Source organism: Phallusia mammillata, chromosome 3 (assembly GCF_965637545.1).
Source record: "Phallusia mammillata chromosome 3, kaPhaMamm4.hap1.1, whole genome shotgun sequence".
Classification (NCBI taxonomy): domain Eukaryota; kingdom Metazoa; phylum Chordata; class Ascidiacea; order Phlebobranchia; family Ascidiidae; genus Phallusia; species Phallusia mammillata.
Window position 1 is genome coordinate 29,506,715 of NC_137254.1, and position 19,729 is coordinate 29,526,443.

General features: G+C 38.2%; 2 long non-coding RNA genes across 5 annotated transcripts in view; one reads left to right on the forward strand and one right to left on the reverse strand.

The window, feature by feature from the left end:
• Positions 1-508: 508 nt before the first annotated feature.
• Positions 509-1,743, forward strand: LOC145218769 (uncharacterized). Its single transcript, XR_013857730.1, has 3 exons — positions 509-585; positions 647-996; positions 1,188-1,743. It is a non-coding gene; the product is annotated as an uncharacterized LOC145218769 (long non-coding RNA).
• A 2,649-nt stretch (positions 1,744-4,392) lies between these two features.
• LOC145218405 (uncharacterized) overlaps positions 4,393-19,729 on the reverse strand; it is a 56,542-nt gene continuing 41,205 nt past the window's right edge. Inside the window, exons 4-8 of one of the 4 annotated variants that reach the window (XR_013857590.1) lie at positions 5,917-6,149; positions 5,736-5,790; positions 5,437-5,501; positions 5,132-5,164; positions 4,393-5,062 (exon numbers count right to left, since the gene is read on the reverse strand). This is a non-coding gene — a long non-coding RNA (uncharacterized LOC145218405). Of the gene's footprint in view, positions 5,182-5,233; positions 5,369-5,436; positions 5,502-5,735; positions 5,791-5,916; positions 6,150-19,729 lie in introns of all 4 variants that reach the window. The other 3 variants (XR_013857593.1, XR_013857591.1, XR_013857592.1) reach the window with 3 other exon arrangements.

Here is a 19,729-nt window from a genome sequence, read left to right on the forward strand (position 1 = left end):
TTCATCCATAACAAACACGACTTCGGTGACAACGCCTCACGAAACTTTACATAAGCAGGCGAGTAAAAACAATTTTATTAATGTTATTTAGTAATTTGTTTATAATTTAAGTTTGTATGCCAAGTATGGGAATACAGTGTAACGTGCACTGATCCTGTTTTCGCATGCTGGTATAATTAACTTTGTGTAATGATTGTGAATTATTGTAAAATTCCTACTTCTGCTTCTGTTTGTTTTGTTTCTCAAGGAAATATTGGAAGGGAGGGGATTTCGGAGACGTTGAAACGATGTTGAACGGAAAGGAAACATTTTAAGTTAAGTTGCTAAAGTTTTGTTATTTGTCAACTGGAGTAGTTAGAATTTGAGGCATATTTGATTTCCTTCAGTTTATAGCAGACATTAGTTTAAAAGTTGCAGGAAGATAAATGTAGATAAATGCCACTTAATTTGATGATTTAATACACACTTATATTCACTGAAATTTAATCCTGTTTTTTACTACAGATCTACGTTGGATGTTGGATGACGATGAATTTAAGATATCAGAGACTTGTTTGAATAAGTTGAAAGCACCCGAGCTGAGGAGTATGCACTGCGTTCGTTACACTTCAAAACAAGTTACTGAGTTTGGGTTCATTTGTTTCAGGTTCACCGATGTCTGGATTGGATGACCTCTGAAAATTCATCCATAAGAAAGAAGACTTCGGTGACAACGCAACACGAAACTTTGCAAAACAGGCGAGTAAAAATAATTTTATTAATGTCATTTAGTAATTTGTTTATAATTTAAGTTAGTGTGCCAAGCATGGGAATACAGTATAAACTTGCACTGATCCTGTTTTCGCATGCTGGTATAATTAACTTTGTGTAATGATTGTTACTTATTGTGACAATTCCTAGTTCTGCTTCTGTTTGTTTTGTTTCTCAGGGAAATATTGGAAGGAATAGGATTTTGGAGACGTTGAAATGATGTTGAAACGGATGGAAACTATTGAGGTTAAGTTACTAAAGTTTATATTAATATTAAATCTCTCCGATAGTTAGAATTTAATGCTTGCTTGTTTGACGTCCATTAGTTTTATAGCAGACATAGGTTTTTAAGTTGCAGGAAGCTTAGCGTAAATTATGCGACAACTATTTGTTTAAAAAATACACTTGAATTCTGATCCTGTTTTTTCTTGCTACAGATTCACGTTTGATGTTGGATGACGATGATTCGAAGACTTGTTGACAAGAAACGCTACAAAACAGGCGAGTAACAACAAATTTATTAATGTTATTTGTTTAGTTGGGTATAAAAGTTGGGTTGTAGGCCATGCATGAGAATACAGTATAAACGTGCACTTATCCTGTTTTCGCATGCTGGCATAATCAACTTTGTGTAATGATTGTTACTTATGGTGAAATTCCTAGTTCTGCTGCTGTTCCGTTTTGTTGCGCAGGGAAATATTGGAAGGGAGTGGATTTCGGAGACGATGAAAAACTGAAATGGAAATGAAAAACTTTTTTCATTGCACTGTCCCTTCATACATCCAATTTATTTACAAATACTAAGTGCAAATTGTATCGTATTTTCGCAAATAATCTTTTTGCAATACTAACTTGAAATTGTATCGTATTTTTTCAATGATTCTTATTGCAATACTAATTTCAAAATGTATCGTATTTTTGCAATAAATCCTTTTGCAATACTAATTACAAAATGTGACGTATTTTCGCAAATAATCTTCTTGCAATACTAATTTGAAATTGTATCGTATTTTTGCAATTATTTTGCAATACTAATTTTCAAATTGTATCGTATTTTCGCAATTAAACTTTTTGCAGTACAAGTATCGTATTTTCGCAAATAATCTTTTTGCAATACTAATTTAAAATTGCATCGTATTTTTGCAATTCGCAATTAATCATTTTGCAATACAAATTTGATCTTTTTGCAATACTAATTTCAAGTATATCGTATTTTTGCAATAAATCTTTTTGCGGCGAGTTCACTCTGCTTCAGAATATGACATGATGTCGACACATGTGAGATGGCGACACCTTTCATTTTTGTAAGTTTAACCTTTGTGGTGTTATATCAAATGTATATGCGGTCTTCAAACGCATGAGGAGGAGGAGATCGTCAGAACGGCTATTATTAATTTTTGTTATTGTGTCGTTTTTCGTGATTTTTTTGTTTGCATCAGGGGGAGGGAGGGGGACTTCTGACAGGTGCGGGTTTGCATCAGGAGGAGGAGATCGTCAGAACGGCTATTATTAATTTTTGTTATTGTGTCGTTTTTCGTGATTTTTTTGTTTGCATCAGGGGGAGGGAGGGAGACATATGACAGGCGCGGGTTGACTTGTGACAGGCGCGGGTGTTTGCATCAGGGGGAGGGAGGGAGACTTGTGACAGGAGCGGGTTTGCATCAGGGGGTTGTGAGAGACTTGTGACAGGCGCGGGTTTGCATCAGGGGAGGTGAGAGACTTGTGACAGGCGCGGGTTTGCATCAGGGGAGGAGGGTCTTGTGACAGGCGCGGGTGTTTGCTTCAGGGGCAGGGAGGGGGGAGTTTGGCTTGGGACACGCGCGGGTTTCAGGGCGAGGTGGAAGATTCGGGTTTGTATGAAAACCCACATGTTGACCCACACCAAAAAGAAACCACATCGATGATGTGTTGTTACTTCAGTTGGGCAGGGAGGGGGGAGTTTGGCTTGGGACACGCGCGGGTTTCAGGGCGAGGTGGAAGATTCGGGTTTGTATGAAAACCCACATGTTGACCCACACCAAAAAGAAACCACATCGATGATGTGTTGTTACTTCAGTTTACACTAGAACAAAATCGTGAAAATATTTGCTTTGGCTGAAAAACTACCTATTGGTACGAACCACACAGAGTCACAATATGTATTTGTTTTTGTGCATTATTTTATTAAGCGATATAACGCACAAAAAACACACATAAAAAAACATAAAAAAACAAAAAAAAAACGCAAAAAAAACAAAAACATTACAACAAGCACACTAAAAAACACACAAAAACAAAACAAGCAGACTAAAACACACACACAAAAAAAACACAACCCACACAAAACACACACACACACACACCACACACAAAACACACGCGTACACGCACAAAAAGCACGCATAAAAAACACAAAAAACCAAAAAAAACACCACAACAAGCACACTAAAAAACACACAAAAAACACACACAAAAACGCACACAAAGCACACTTAATACACACAAAACACACGTGACACACAACACACAAAACACACATGACACACAAAACACACACACACACACCACACACACACCACACGCACACACCACACACACACCACACACACACCACACACACAAAACACACGTGCACACACAAAACACACCTCACTCACAAAACACACACCACACAAAAAAAACACGTGACACACAACACACAAAACACACGTGCACACACAACACACACACACACACACACACAACACACACACGTGACACACAACACACAAAACACACGTGACACACACAACACACGCGCACACACAACACACGCGCGCACACAACACACACGCGCACATACACGCACGAGCACACACACACACACACACACACACACACGCACACACACACGCACACACAACAACACCACACACACACACACACACACACACACACACACACACACACCACACACACAAAACACACGTGCACACACAAAACACACCACACTTACAAAACACACACCACACACACAAAACACACACCACACACACAAAACACACGTGACACACAACACACACACCACACACACAACGCACACACGTGACACACACTAAACACACGTGACACACACAACACACGCGCACACACAACACACGCGCGCACACAACACACACGCGCACATACACACACGCGCACACACACACACACACACACACACACACGCGCGCGCACACACACAACACACGTGCACACACACCACACAAAACACACACACACACCACACACACGAAACACACGGGCACACACAAAACACACCACACTCACAAAACACACCACACTCACAAAACACACACCACACACACACAACACACACAACACACACAACACACACCACACACACACCACACACACACCACACACACACCACACACACACCACACACACAACACACACAACACACACACAACACACACAACACACACAACACACACAACACACACAACACACACAACACACACAACACACAAAACACACAACACACACAACACACACAAAACACACAAAACACACAAAACACACAAAACACACAAAACACACAAAACACACAAAACACACAAAACACACGTGCACACACACCACACACACCACACACACCACACACACAACGCACACACGTGACACACAAAACACACGTGACACACACAACACACGCGCACACACAACACACGCGCGCACGCAACACACGCGCGCACACACACAAAAAAAAAACATACCACAAACAAAACACAACACACACACACAAAACAAACGTGAAAACACACCACACTCACACACACACAAAACACGCGTGACACACACAAGTGACACGCACAACACAAAACACGATAAACGAAACACAACAACGATAAACACAAAAATAAAACACAAAAACAAGATGTCCGCTGGAGGATGATGAATTCTGAAACAAGAAAACAGCTGATTAAAACGACAAACAAAACACAACAACGATAAAACACAAAAATAATACACAAAAACAAAATGTCCGCTGGATGATGATGAATCTGAAATCAGGAAACAGCCGATTAAAACGATAAACGAAACACAAAAATAAAACACAAAAACAAAATGTCCGCTGGAGGATGATGAATTCTGAAACAAGAAAACAGCTGATTAAAGAGAAAACGAAACACAACAACGTTAAACACAACAATACACAAAAACAAAATGTCCGCTGGATGGATGATGAATTCTGAAACAAGAAAACAGCTGATTAAAGAGAAAACGAAACACAACAACGATAAACACAACAATACACAAAAACAAAATGTCCGCTGGATGGATGATGAATCTGAAACAAGAAAACAGCTTAATTAAAACGATAAACGAAACACATCAATAAAACACACAAAAAACCCACAAAAACAAAATGTCCGCTGGATGGATGATGAATCTGAAACAAGAAAACAGCTTAATTAAAACGATAAACGAAACACATCAATAAAACACACAAAAAACCCACAAAAACATAATGTCCACTGGATGATGATGAATCTGAAACAAGAAAACAGCTGATTAAAACGAAAACGAAACACAACAACGATAAAAAAATAAATAAAACACAAAAACAAAAATGTCCGCTGGATGGGTGATGAATCTGAAACAAGAAATTAGCTGATTACAACGAAAAACAAACACAACAACGATAAAAAACACAAATGGTACCTAAAAAGAAAATGTCCGCTGTTGAAGAAATGTCCTGTCCATGGATTTGTAATCAACTCGAGTTTCTGAAACAAAAACAAAGCTAATAAAATTGAACAAATGAATAAGTACAAACAACGTACAACTGATGGACAATCAAATATTTTATGGGAGTTTAGTACACGACAAATGTAAGTTACGCAAATCATATTGTTATTACTAATAACCAGGAAATCTGTTTTAAGCAAAACAAAGCAAAGGCAGCAATCCAGCTGAACCCAACACAAAACAATACCAAGTAAGATGAATAACATGATTACCATGTTTTTCATCTCTTTCATGAAACAACCTTTATCAAAGAATGCTTCCTAAGGCCTGAAACAAAATACCAATCAGCAGTGCTATTCTATTGATTAACCTGTAATCTGTCTTCACTTTAACACAGTAACTACAACTCCACAAAACATTGTTTACTGCGGCATGCACTCCAAATAATTTCACCTGTTAAATCTCTTCCTCATAGTCTCACTACTTCGACAAAGCGACCTTCACCAACAGCTGCTAAAGAAAGAATGACAGATCACACACGGCGAAGGTTTGTCGATTTCCTTTTTTCCTTTTCTTCAACCAATCAGAACACTGGATTTTAAAACGTCACACTGGCGGCGGCTTTACTGCCTAAAAGAGCGCTAAAGGCATAATGCGGAAGATTTGGCGGAAAGTTCGTTGCAGACCTGAAAAGCAACACCTCGTTGAAAAATCTCTCATCGAACTTGTAAAGGGAATAAATGGAAATCGAAAAATTGCAATTTACACAGGAACTTCGTTTTTGGTCAATAAACTGAAAAAAAGAGAAAAGAAGAAAAAAAAGAAAAAAGAAAACCTCTATTAGTGCCGAAATGTTCGTCTTTTTAATTAGGCTCTAAACACCCATGGCACTTACCGATCCGCCAATGGTTGCAATGGCATTTGGAACATTAACATTAAAACTGGAATTTTAAAAAAATTGAATGAAATAACATAGCGTGTCCTATCGACTCCCCAATGGGTTTAAACTGCAATCACAAAATCGATATCTAAACTACACGAATTGATAATCTACGGAAAGGCTATAGCCTTGCAACGATTTTTATGCGTGCGAAATTGTAAAATTGAAGGAAAGTTCAATTTCTAAACGGTTTCTGACGGAATATTCTAGTTTGAATGGATTCCAGGCGTCTATCGTGTCCTATCACTCCAAAATGGGTTTGAACTGCAATCGAGAAATTGATATTTAAACTCGAATTGATGGATCGACGGAAAGCCTATAGCCTTGCAACGGTTTTTATGCTTGCGAAATTGTAAAATTGGAGGAAAGTTCAATTTCTAAACGGTTTCTGATGGAATATTCTAGTTTTGAATGGATTCCAGGCGTCTATAGTGTCCTATCGACTCTAAAATGGGTTTAAACTGCTATCGAAAAATTGATATTTAAACTCAAATTGATAAATCGACGGAAAGTCTATAGCCTTGCAGCGTTTTTTGGCGTGCGAAATTGTAAAATTGGAGGGAAGTTCAATTTCTAAACGGTTTCTGACGGAATATTCTAGTTTTGAATGGATTCCAGGCGTCTATAGTGTCCTATCGACTCCAAAATGGGTTTAAACTGCAATCGAGAAATTTATATTTAAACTCGAATTGACAAATCGACGGAAAGGCTATAGGCTTGCAACGGTTTTCATGCGTGCGAAATTGTAAAATTGGAGACAAGTTCAATTTTCGATCGCTTTCTGACGGAAAATTCTAGTTTTGAATGGATTCGAGGCGTCTACAGTGTCCAATCGACTCCAAAATGGGTTTAAACTGCAATCGAGAAATTGATATTTAAACTCAAATTGATGGATCGACGGAAAGGGTTAGCCTTGCAACGGATTTTAGGCGTGCGAAATTGTAAAATTGGAGGAAAGTTCAATTTCTAAACGGTTTCTGACGGAATATTCTAGTTTTGAATGGATTCCAGGCGTCTATAGTGTCCTATCGACTCCCCAATGGGTTTAAACTGCAATCACAAAATCGATATCTAAACTACACGAATTGATAATCTACGGAAAGGCTATAGCCTTGCAACGATTTTTTTGCGTGCGAAATTGTAAAATTGGAGACAAGTTCAATTTTCGATCGCTTTCGGACGGAATATTCTAGTTTTGAATGAATTCCATGTGTCTAGTGTGTCCCACCGACGCCAATGGGAATGAACTGCAATCGAAAAATGGATATTTAAACTCGAATTGACAAATCAACGGAAAGATTATAGCCTTGCAACGGTTTTTAGGCGTGCGAAATTGTAAAATTGGAGGAAAGTTTAATTTCTGAACGGTTTCTGACGGAATATTCTAGTTTTGAATGGATTCCAGGCGTCTATAGTGCCCTATCGACTCCAAAATGGGTTTAAACTGCAATCGAGAAATTGATATTTAAACTCGAATTGATAGATCGACGGAAAAGGCGTCTATAGTGTCTTATCGACTCCAAAATTGGTTAAAACTGCAATTATAAAATTGACATTTAAACTCGAATTGATAAATCGACGGAAAGACTATAGCCTTGCAACGGTTTTTAGGCGTGCGAAATCGAAAAATTGTAGGAAAATTCACTTTCTAAACGGTTTCTGACGAAATATTCTAGTTTTGAATGGATTCCATGTGCCTAGTGTGTCCCACCGACCTCCCCAAGGGGTTTGAACTTTTATCGAAAAATTGATATTTAAACTCGAATTGACAAATCGACGGAAAGCCTATAGCCTTGCAACGGTTTTTAGGCGTGCGAAATTGTAAAATTGGAGGAAAGTTCAATTTCTAAACGGTTTCTGACGGAATATTCTAGTTTGAATGGATTCCAGGCGTCTATAGTGTCCTATCGACTCTAAAATGGGTTTAAACTGCAATCGAGAAATTGATATTTAAACTCGAATTAATAGATCGACGGAAAGGCTGTAGCCTTGCAACGGTTTTTAGACGTGCGAAATTGTAAAATTGTAGGAAAGTTCAATTTCTAAACGGTTTCTGACGGAATATTCTAGTTTTGAATGGATTCCAGGCGTCTATAGTGCCCTATCGACTCCAAGATGGGTTTAAACTGCAATCGAGAAATTGATATGTAAACTCGAATTGATAAATCGACGGAAAGGCTATAGGCTTGCAACGGTTTTCATGCGTGCGAAATTGTAAAATTGGAGGAAAGTTCAATTTTCGATCGCTTTCTGACGGAATATTCTAGTTTTGAATGGATTCCAGGCGTCTACAGTGTCCAATCGACTCCAAAATGGGTTTAAACTGCAATCGAGAAATTGATATTTAAATTCGAATTGATAGATCGACGGAAAGGCTATAGGCTTGCAACGGATTTTAGGCGTGCGAAATTGTAAAATTGGAGGAAAGTTCAATTTCTAAACGGTTTCTGACGGAATATTCAAGTTTTGAATGGATTCCAGGCGTCTAGTGTGTCCTATCGACTACAAAATGGGTTTAAACTGCAATTACAAAATTGATATTTAAACTCGAATTATGATAAATCGACGGAAAGGCTATCAGGTTTACGAAATTGTAAAATTTAAGGAAAGCTCAATTTCTAAACGGTTTCTGACGGAATATTCCGGTTTTGAATAAATTCCCGCGGAATATACTGTCCTACCAACCCCCCATGGGTTTAAACAGCAGTCGAGAAATTGATATTTAAACTCGAATTGATAAATCGACGGAAAGGCTATAGCCTTGCAACGGTTTTTATGCGTGCGAAATTGTAAAATTAAAGGAAAGTTCAATTTCCTAACGGTTTCTGATGGAATATTCTGGTTTTGAATGGATTTTAGGCGTCTATAGTGTGCAATCGACTCCAAAATGGGTTTAAACTGCAATTACAAAATTGATATTTAAACTCGAATTGATAGATCGACGGAAAGGCTATAGCCTTGCACCAGTTTTTAGGCGTGCGAAATTGTAAAATTGTAGGAAAGTTCACTTTCTAAACGGTTTCGGACGAAATATTCTAGTTTTGAATGGATTCCATGTGCCTAGTGTGTCCCACCGACCCCCCAACGGGTTTGAACTGCTATCGAAAAATTGATATTTAAACTCGAATTGACAAATCGACGGAAAGACTATAGCCTTGCAACGCTTTTTATGCTTGCGAAATTGTATAATTGGAGACAAGTTCAATTTTCGATCGCTTTCTGACGGAATATTCTAGTTTTGTATGGATTCCAGGCGTCTATAGTGTCCTATCGACTCTAAAATGGGTTTAAACTGCAATCGAAAAATTGATATTTAAACTCGAATTGATAGATCGACGGAAAGGCTATAGCCTTGCAACGGTTTTTAGGCGTGCGAAATTGTAAAATTGTAGGAAAGTTCAATTTCTAAACGGTTTCTGACGGAATATTCTAGTTTTGAATGGATTCCAGGCGTCTGTAGTGTCCAATCGACTCCAAGATGGGTTTAAACCGCAATCACAAAATTGATATTTAAACTACACGAATCGATAATCGACGGAAAGGCTATAGCCTTGCAACGATTTTTATGCGTGCGAAATTGTAAAATTGGAGACAAGTTCAATTTTCGATCTCTTTCGGACGGAATATTATAGTTTTGAATGAATTCCATGTGTCTAGTGTGTCCTATCGACGCCAATGAGAATGAACTGCAATCGAAAAATTGATATTTAAACTCGAATTGACAAATCAACGGAAAGACTATAGCCTTGCAACGGTTTTTAGGCGTGCGAAATTGTAAAATTGGAGGAAAGTTTAATTTCTGAACGGTTTCTGACGGAATATTCTAGTTTTGAATGGATTCCAGGCGTCTATAGTGCCCTATCGACTCCAAAATGGGTTTAAACTGCAATCGAGAAATTGATATTTAAACTCGAATTGATAGATCGACGGAAAAGGCGTCTATAGTGTCCTATCGACTCCAAAATTGGTTAAAACTGCAATTATGAAATTGACATTTAAACTCGAATTGATAGATCGACGGAAAGACTATAGCCTTGCAACGGTTTTTAGGCGTGCGAAATCGAAAAATTGTAGGAAAGTTCAATTTCTAAACGGTTTCGGACGAAATATTCTAGTTTTGAATGGATTCCATGTGCCTAGTGTGTCCCACCGACCCCCCCAAGGGGTTTGAAGTTTTATCGAAAAATTGATATTTAAACTCGAATTGACAAATCGACGGAAAGACTATAGCCTTGCAACGGTTTTTTTGCTTGCGAAATTGTATAATTGGAGACGAGTTCAATTTTCGATCGCTTTCTGACGGAATATTCTAGTTTTGTATGGATTCCAGGCGTCTATCGCGTCCAATCGACTCCAAAATGGGTTTAAACTGCAATCGAGAAATTGATATTTAAACTCGAATTGATAGATCGACGGAAAAGCTATAGCCTTGCAACGGTTTTTAGGCGTGCGAAATTGTAAAATTGTAGGAAAGTTCAATTTCTAAACGGTTTCTAATGGAATATTCTAGTTTTGAATGGATTCCAGGCGTCTTTAGTGTCCTATCGACTCCAAAATGGGTTTAAACTGCAATCGATGATATTTAAACTCAAATTGATAAATCGACGGAAAGGCTATAGCCTTGCAACGATTTTTATGCGTGCGAAATTGTAAAATTGGAGACAAGTTCAATTTTCGATCGCTTTCGGACGGAATATTATAGTTTTGAATGAATTCCATGTGTCTAGTGTGTCCAGCCGACGCCAATGGGAATGAACTGCAATCGAAAAATTGATATTAAGACTCGAATTGACAAATCAACGGAAAGACTATAGCCTTGCAACGGTTTTTATGCGTGCGAAATTGTAAAATTGGAGGAAAGTTTAATTTCTGAACGGTTTCTGACGGAATATTCTAGTTTTAAATGGATTCCAGGCGTCTATAGTGCCCTATCGACTCCAAAATTGGTTAAAACTGCAATTATAAAATTGACATTTAAACTCGAATTGATAGATCGACGGGAAGGCTATAGGCTTGCAAAGGTTTTCATGCGTGCGAAATTGTAAAATTGGAGGAAAGTTTAATTTCTAAACGGTTTCTGACGGAATATTCTAGTTTTGAATGGATTCCAGGCGTCTATAGTGCCCTATCGACTCCAAAATGGGTTTAAACTGCAATCGAGAAATTGATATTTAAACTCGAATTGATAGATCGACGGAAAAGGCGTCTATAGTGTCCTATCGACTCCAAAATTGGTTAAAACTGCAATTATAAAATTGACATTTAAACTCGAATTGATAAATCAACGGAAAGATTATAGCCTTGCAACGGTTTTTAGGCGTGCGAAATCGAAAAATTGTAGGAAAATTCACTTTCTAAACGGTTTCTGACGAAATATTCTAGTTTTGAATGGATTCCATGTGCCTAGTGTGTCCCACCGACCTCCCCAAGGGGTTTGAACTTTTATCGAAAAATTGATATTTAAACTCGAATTGACAAATCGACGGAAAGCCTATAGCCTTGCAACGGTTTTTAGGCGTGCGAAATTGTAAAATTGGAGGAAAGTTCAATTTCTAAACGGTTTCTGACGGAATATTCTAGTTTGAATGGATTCCAGGCGTCTATAGTGTCCTATCGACTCTAAAATGGGTTTAAACTGCAATCGAGAAATTGATATTTAAACTCGAATTAATAGATCGACGGAAAGGCTGTAGCCTTGCAACGGTTTTTAGACGTGCGAAATTGTAAAATTGGAGGAAAGTTCAATTTCCAAACGGTTTCTGATGGAATATTCTAATTTTGAATGGATTCCAGGCGTCTATACTGTCCTATCGACTCCCCAATGGGTTTAAACTGCAATCACAAAATTGATATTTAAACTACACGGATCGATAATCGACGGAAAGGCTATAGCCTTGCAACGGTTTTTAGGCGTGCGAAATTGTAAAATTGGAGACAAGTTCAATTTTCGATCGCTTTCGGACGGAATATTATAGTTTTGAATGAATTCCATGTGTCTAGTGTGTCCAGCCGACGCCAATGGGAATGAACTGCAATCGAAAAATTGATATTTAAACTCGAATTGACAAATCAACGGAAAGACTATGGCCTTGCAAGGGTTTTTAGGCGTGCGAAATTGTAAAATTGGACGAAAGTTTAATTTCTGAACGGTTTCTGACGGAATATTCTAGTTTTGAATGGATTCCAGGCGTCTATAGTGCCCTATCGACTCCAAAATGGGTTTAAACTGCAATCGAGAAATTGATATGTAAACTCGAATTGATAAATCGACGGAAAGCCTATAGCCTTGCAGCGGTTTTTAGGCGTGCAAATCGTAAAATTGGAGGAAAGTTCAATTTCTAAACGGTTTCTGATGGAATGTTCTAGTTTTGAATGGATTCCAGGCGTCTATAGCAGAGTTGCAAGCGGGCCCGAAATCTGAGCCCGATCCCGGCCCGAACCCGAAAGCACAAGCCCGAAACCCGGCCCGAACCCGAAACGTTTTTGAGAAGCCCGTTTAGGCCCGAAATTTTGATTGACAGGCCTATCCACGAAAGCCTTGCAACAAAGGGTGAGAAAGAAATAAGGGAAACACAACAAACACCATGAACAATAGTAGACAATGGCGTAAACAATACCTTTGAAAGTAGGGTGAGCATGAGGTCAAAGCCACAGACTGTTACTTACGTGAGTGATTTTATTTAAAAAAATGGCGGTCACGAAACGCAAAGTCAGGCCCGTTTTAAGCCCGTTTTATCACAAATACCTAAACCCGAACACGGCCCGAACCCGGCCCGAAAAGCCCGACCCGACTTGCAAGTCTGGTCTATAGTGTCCTATCGACTCTAAAATGGGTTTAAACTGTAATCGAAAAATTGATATTTAAACTCAAATTGATAAATCGACGGAAAGGGTATAGCCTTGCAGCGTTTTTTGGCGTGCGAAATTGTAAAATTGGAGGAAAGTTCAATTTCTAAACGGTTTCTGATGGAATATTCTAGTTTTGAATGGATTCCAGGCGTCTATAGTGTCCTATCGACTCCAAAATTGGTTAAAACTGCAATTATAAAATTGACATTTAAACTCGAATTGATAGATCGACGGAAAGGCTATAGGCTTGCAAAGGTTTTCATGCGTGCGAAATTGTAAAATTGGAGACAAGTTCAATTTTCGATCGCTTTCTGACGGAATATTCTAGTTTTGAATGGATTCCAGGCGTCTACAGTGTCCAATCGACTCCAAAATGGGTTTAAACTTCAATCGAGAAATTGATATTTAAACTCGAATTGATAAATCGACGGAATAGGTATAGCCTTGCAACGGATTTTAGGCGTGCGAAATTGTAAAATTGGAGGAAAGTTCAATTTCTAAACGGTTTCTGACGGAATATTCTAGTTTTGAATGGATTCCAGGCGTCTATACTGTCCTATCGACTCCCCAATGGGTTTAAACTGCAATCACAAAATTGATATTTAAACTACACGAATTGATAATCTACGGAAAGGCTATAGCCTTGCAACGATTTTTTTGCGTGCGAAATTGTAAAATTGGAGACAAGTTCAATTTTCGATCGCTTTCGGACGGAATATTCTAGTTTTGAATGGATTCCAGGCGTCTACAGTGTCCAATAGACTCCAAAATGGGTTAAAACTGCAATTATAAAATTGATATTTAAACTCAAATTGATAAATCGACGGAAAGGCTATAGCCTTGCAACGGATTTTAGGCGTGCGAAATTGTAAAATTGTAGGAAAGTTCAATTTCTAAACGGTTTCTGACGGAATATTCTAGTTTTGAATGGATTCCAGGCGTCTACAGTGTCCAATCGACTCCAAAATGGGTTTAAACTTCAATCGAGAAATTGATATTTAAACTCGAATTGATAAATCGACGGAAAGGGTATAGCCTTGCAACGGTTTTTAGGCGTGCGAAATTGTAAAATTGGAGGAAAGTTCAATTTCTAAACGGTTTCTGACGGAATATTCTAGTTTTGAATGGATTCCAGGCGTCTATAGTGTCCAATCGACTACAAGATCGGTTTAAACCGCAATCACAAAATTGATATTTAAACTACACGAATCGATAATCGACGGAAAGGCTATAGCCTTGCAACGATTTTTATGCGTGCGAAATTGTAAAATTGGAGACAAGTTCAATTTTCGATCGCTTTCGGACGGAAGATTATAGTTTTGAATGAATTCCATGTGTCTAGTGTGTCCAGCCGACGCCAATGGGAATGAACTGCAATCGAAAAATTGATATTTAAACTCGAATTGACAAATCAACGGAAAGACTATAGCCTTGCAACGGTTTTTAGGCGTGCGAAATTGTAAAATTGGAGGAAAGTTCAATTTCTAAACGGTTTCTGACGGAATATTCTAGTTTTGTATGGATTCCAGGCGTCTATCGTGTCCAATCGACTCCAAGATGGGTTTAAACCGCAATCACAAAATTGATATTTAAACTACACGAATCGATAATCGAAGATTATAGTTTTGAATGAATTCCATGTGTCTAGTGTGTCCAGCCGACGCCAATCGGAATGAACTGCAATCGAAAAATTGAAATTTAAACTCGAATTGATAGATCGACGGAAAGACTATAGCCTTGCAACGGTTTTCATGCGTGCGAAATTGTAAAATTGGAGACAAGTTCAATTTTCGATCGCTTTCTGACGGAATATTCTAGTTTTGAATGGATTCCAGGTGTCTACAGTGTCCAATCGACTCCAAAATGGGTTTAAACTTCAATCGAGAAATTGATATTTAAACTCAAATTGATAAATCGACGGAAAGGGTAGCCTTGCAACGGATTTTAGGCGTGCGAAATTGTAAAATTGGAGGAAAGTTCAATTTCTAAACGGTTTCTGACGGAATATTCTAGTTTTGAATGGATTCCAGGCGTCTATACTGTCCTATCGACTCCCCAATGGGTTTAAACTGCAATCACAAAATTGATATTTAAACTACACGAATTGATAATCTACGGAAAGGCTATAGCCTTGCAACGATTTTTTTGCGTGCGAAATTGCAAAATTGGAGACAAGTTCAATTTTCGATCGCTTTCGGACGGAATATTCTAGTTTTGTATGGATTTCAGGCGTCTATCGTGTCCTATCGACTCCAAAATGGGTTTAAACTGCAATCGAGAAATTGATAATTAAACTCGAATTGATAGATGGACGGAAAAGCTATAGCCTTGCAACGGTTTTTAGGCGTGCGAAATTGTAAAATTGGAGGAAAGTTCAATTTCTGAACGGTTTCTAATGGAATATTCTAGTTTTGAATGGATTCCAGGCGTCTATAGTGTCCTATCGACTCCAAAATGGGTTTAAACTGCAATCGATGATATTTAAACTCAAATTGATAAATCGACGGGTTTAAACTGCAATCGATGATATTTAAACTTAAATTGATCAATCGACGGAAAGGCTATAGCCTTGCAACGGATTTTAGGCGTGCGAAATTGTAAAATTGGAGGAAAGTTTAATTTCTGAACGGTTTCTGACGGAATATTCTAGTTTTGAATGGATTCCAGGCGTCTATAGTGTCCTATCGACTCCAAAATTGGTTAAAACTGCAATTATGAAATTGACATTTAAACTCGAATTGATAGATCGACGGAAAGGCTATAGCCTTGCAACGGTTTTTAGGCGTGCGAAATCGTAAATTTGGAGACAAGTTCAATTTTCGATCGCTTTCTGACGGAATATTCTTGTTTGAATGGATTCCAGGCGTCTATAGTGTCCTATCGACTCCAAAATGGGTTTAAACTGCAATCGAGAAATTGAAATTTAAACTCGAATTGATAGATCGACGGAAAGCCTATAGCCTTGCAACGGTTTTTATGCGTGCGAAATTGTAAAATTGGAGGAAAGTTCAATTTCCAAACGGTTTCTGATGGAATATTCTAGTTTTGAATGGATTCCAGGCGTCTATAGTGTCCTATCGACTCCAAAATTGGTTTATACTGCAATTATAAAATTGATATTTAAACTCGAATTGATAGATCGACGGAAAGACTATAGCCTTGCAACGGTTTTTAGGCGTGCGAAATTGTAAAATTGGAGGAAAGTTCAATTTCTAAACGGTTTCTGACGGAATATTCTAGTTTGAATGGATTCCAGGCGTCTATCGTGTCCTATCGACTCCAAAATGGGTTTAAACTGCAATCGAAAAATTTATATTTAAACTCGAATTGACAAATCGACGGAAAGGCTATAGGCTTGCAACGGTTTTCATGCGTGCGAAATTGTAAAATTGGAGACAAGTTCAATTTTCGATCGCTTTCTGACGGAATATTCTAGTTTTGAATGGATTCGAGGCGTCTACAGTGTCCAATCGACTCCAAAATGGGTTTAAACTGCAATCGAGAAATTGATATTTAAACTCGAATTGATAGATCGACGGACAGGCTATAGGCTTGCAACGGCTTTTAGGCGTGCGAAATTGTAAAATTGGAGGAAAGTTCAATTTCTAAACGGTTTCTGACGGAATATTCTAGTTTTGAATGGATTCCAGGCGTCTATAGTGTCCTATCGACTCTAAAATGGGTTTAAACTGCAATCGAGAAATTGATATTTAAACTCAAATTGATAAATCGACGGAAAGGCTATAGCCTTGCAACGGATTTTAGGCGTGCAATATTGTAAAATTGGAGGAAAGTTCAATTTCCAAACGGTTTCTGATAGAATATTCTAGTTTTGAATGGATTCCAGGCGTCTATAGTGTCCTATCGACTCTAAAATGGGTTTAAACTGCAATCGAAAAATTGATATTTAAATTCAAATTGATAAATCGACGGAAAGACTATAGCCTTGCAACGATTTTTTTGCGTGCGAAATTGTAAAATTGGAAACAACTTCAATTTTCGATCGCTTTCGGACGGAATATTATAGTTTTGAATGGATTCCAGGCGTCTATAGTGCCCTATCGACTCCAAAATGGGTTTAAACTGCAATCGAGAAATTTATATGTAAACTCGAATTGATAAATCGACGGAAAGGCTATAGCCTTGCAACGGTTTTTAGGCGTGCGAAATTGTAAAATTGGAGGAAAGTTCAATTTCTAAACGGTTTCTAATGGAATATTCTAGTTTTGAATGGATTCCAGGCGTCTATAGTGTCCTATCGACTCCAAAATAGGTTTAAACTGCAATCGATGATATTTAAACTCAAATTGATCAATCGACGGAAAGGCTATAGCCTTGCAACGGATTTTAGGCGTGCGAAATTGTAAAATAGGAGGAAAGTTCAATTTCTAAACGGTTTCGGACGGAATATTATAGTTTTGAATGAATTCCATGTGTCTAGTGTGTCCAGCCGACGCCAATGGGAATGAACTGCAATCGAAAAATTGATATTTAAACTCGAATTGACAAATCGACGGAAAGACTATAGCCTTGCAACGGTTTTTATGCTTGCGAAATTGTATAATTGGAGACAAGTTCAATTTTCGATCGCTTTCGGACGGAATATTCTAGTTTTGTATGGATTCCAGGCGTCTATCGTGTCCTATCGACTCCAAAATGGGTTTAAACTGCAATCGAGAAATTGATATTTAAACTCGAATTGATAGATCGACGGAAAAGCTATAGCCTTGCAACGGTTTTTAGGCGTGCGAAATTGTAAAATTGGAGGAAAGTTCAATTTCCAAACGGTTTCTGATGGAATATTCTAATTTTGAATGGATTCCAGGCGTCTATAGTGTCCTATCGACTCCAAAATGGGTTTAAACTGCAATCGAGAAATTGATATTTAAACTCGAATTGATAGATCGACGGAAAAGCTATAGCCTTGCAACGGTTTTTAGGCGTGCGAAATTGTAAAATTGGAGGAAAGTTCAATTTCCAAACGGTTTCTGATGGAATATTCTAATTTTGAATGGATTCCAGGCGTCTATACTGTCCTATCGACTCCCCAATGGGTTTAAACTGCAATCACAAAATTGATATTTAAACTACACGGATCGATAATCGACGGAAAGGCTATAGCCTTGCAACGGTTTTTAGGCGTGCGAAATTGTAAAATTGGAGACAAGTTCAATTTTCGATCGCTTTCGGACGGAATATTATAGTTTTGAATGAATTGCATGTGTCTAGTGTGTCCAGCCGACGCCAATGGGAATGAACTGCAATCGAAATATTGATATTTAAACTCGAATTGACAAATCAACGGAAAGACTATAGCCTTGCAACGGTTTTTATGCGTGCGAAATTGTAAAATTGGAGGAAAGTTTAATTTCTGAACGGTTTCTGACGGAATATTCTAGTTTTGAATGGATTCCAGGCGTCTATAGTGCCCAATCGACTCCAAAATGGGGTTAAACTGCAATCGAGAAATTGATATGTAAACTCGAATTGATAAATCGACGGAAAGGCTATAGCCTTGCAGCGGTTTTTAGGCGTGCGAAATCGAAAAATTGTAGGAAAGTTCACTTTCTAAACGGTTTCGGACGAAATATTCTAGTTTTGAATGGATTCCATGTGCCTAGTGTGTCCCACCGACCCCCCAAGGGGTTTGAACTGCTATCGAAAAATTGATATTTAAACTCGAATTGACAAGTCGACGGAAAGACTATAGCCTTGCAACGGTTTTTATGCGTGCGAAATTGTAAAATTAAAGGAAAGTTCAATTTTCGATCGCTTTCGGACGGAATATTCTAGTTTTGAATGGATTCCAGGCGTCTATAGTGTCCAATCGACTCTAAAATGGGTTTAAACTAGTGATGTACCGAATCGGCTAAATTTCGATTCGGCCGAAACCGAATATTCGGCGGTTTTGCCGAATAAATTCGGCCGAATCAACCGAATCATTTATGACGTCACGCGAAGTCTTACGCTACGCGTTTGACGTCATAAAAACGTTTATCTGCCAGGGAGCCAGTGCAAAATAGTTGTGTTTCGTCCTATTTCAGTTCTGTGGGGTTCAAAATTGCCTTAAGCATGATTGGCACCTGCCAATGAATTAATAATTTTTTTAACTACCGTGGGAAAAACGATAACGTGTTGAAAAAGATAAACATTGACACAATTTTCGTTATGTTTGGGCTTTTGAAAGATTGCGTGGACCTTAATAAGCAGAAAAGACACGTTTAACGCTTTAAATTTGTGTTCGTAAAAGATTCAGTTTCGGCCGAATCGCAACATATTATTCGGCCGAAACCGAATCTTTGCAAAAATGATCGATTCGGCCGAATAAATTCGGCAAACCGAATATTCGGTACATCACTAGTTTAAACTGCAATCGAGAAATTGATATTTAAACTCGAATTGATAAATCGACGGAAAGGCTATAGCCTTGCAACGGTTTTTATGCGTGCGAAATTGTAAAATTGGAGACAAGTTCAA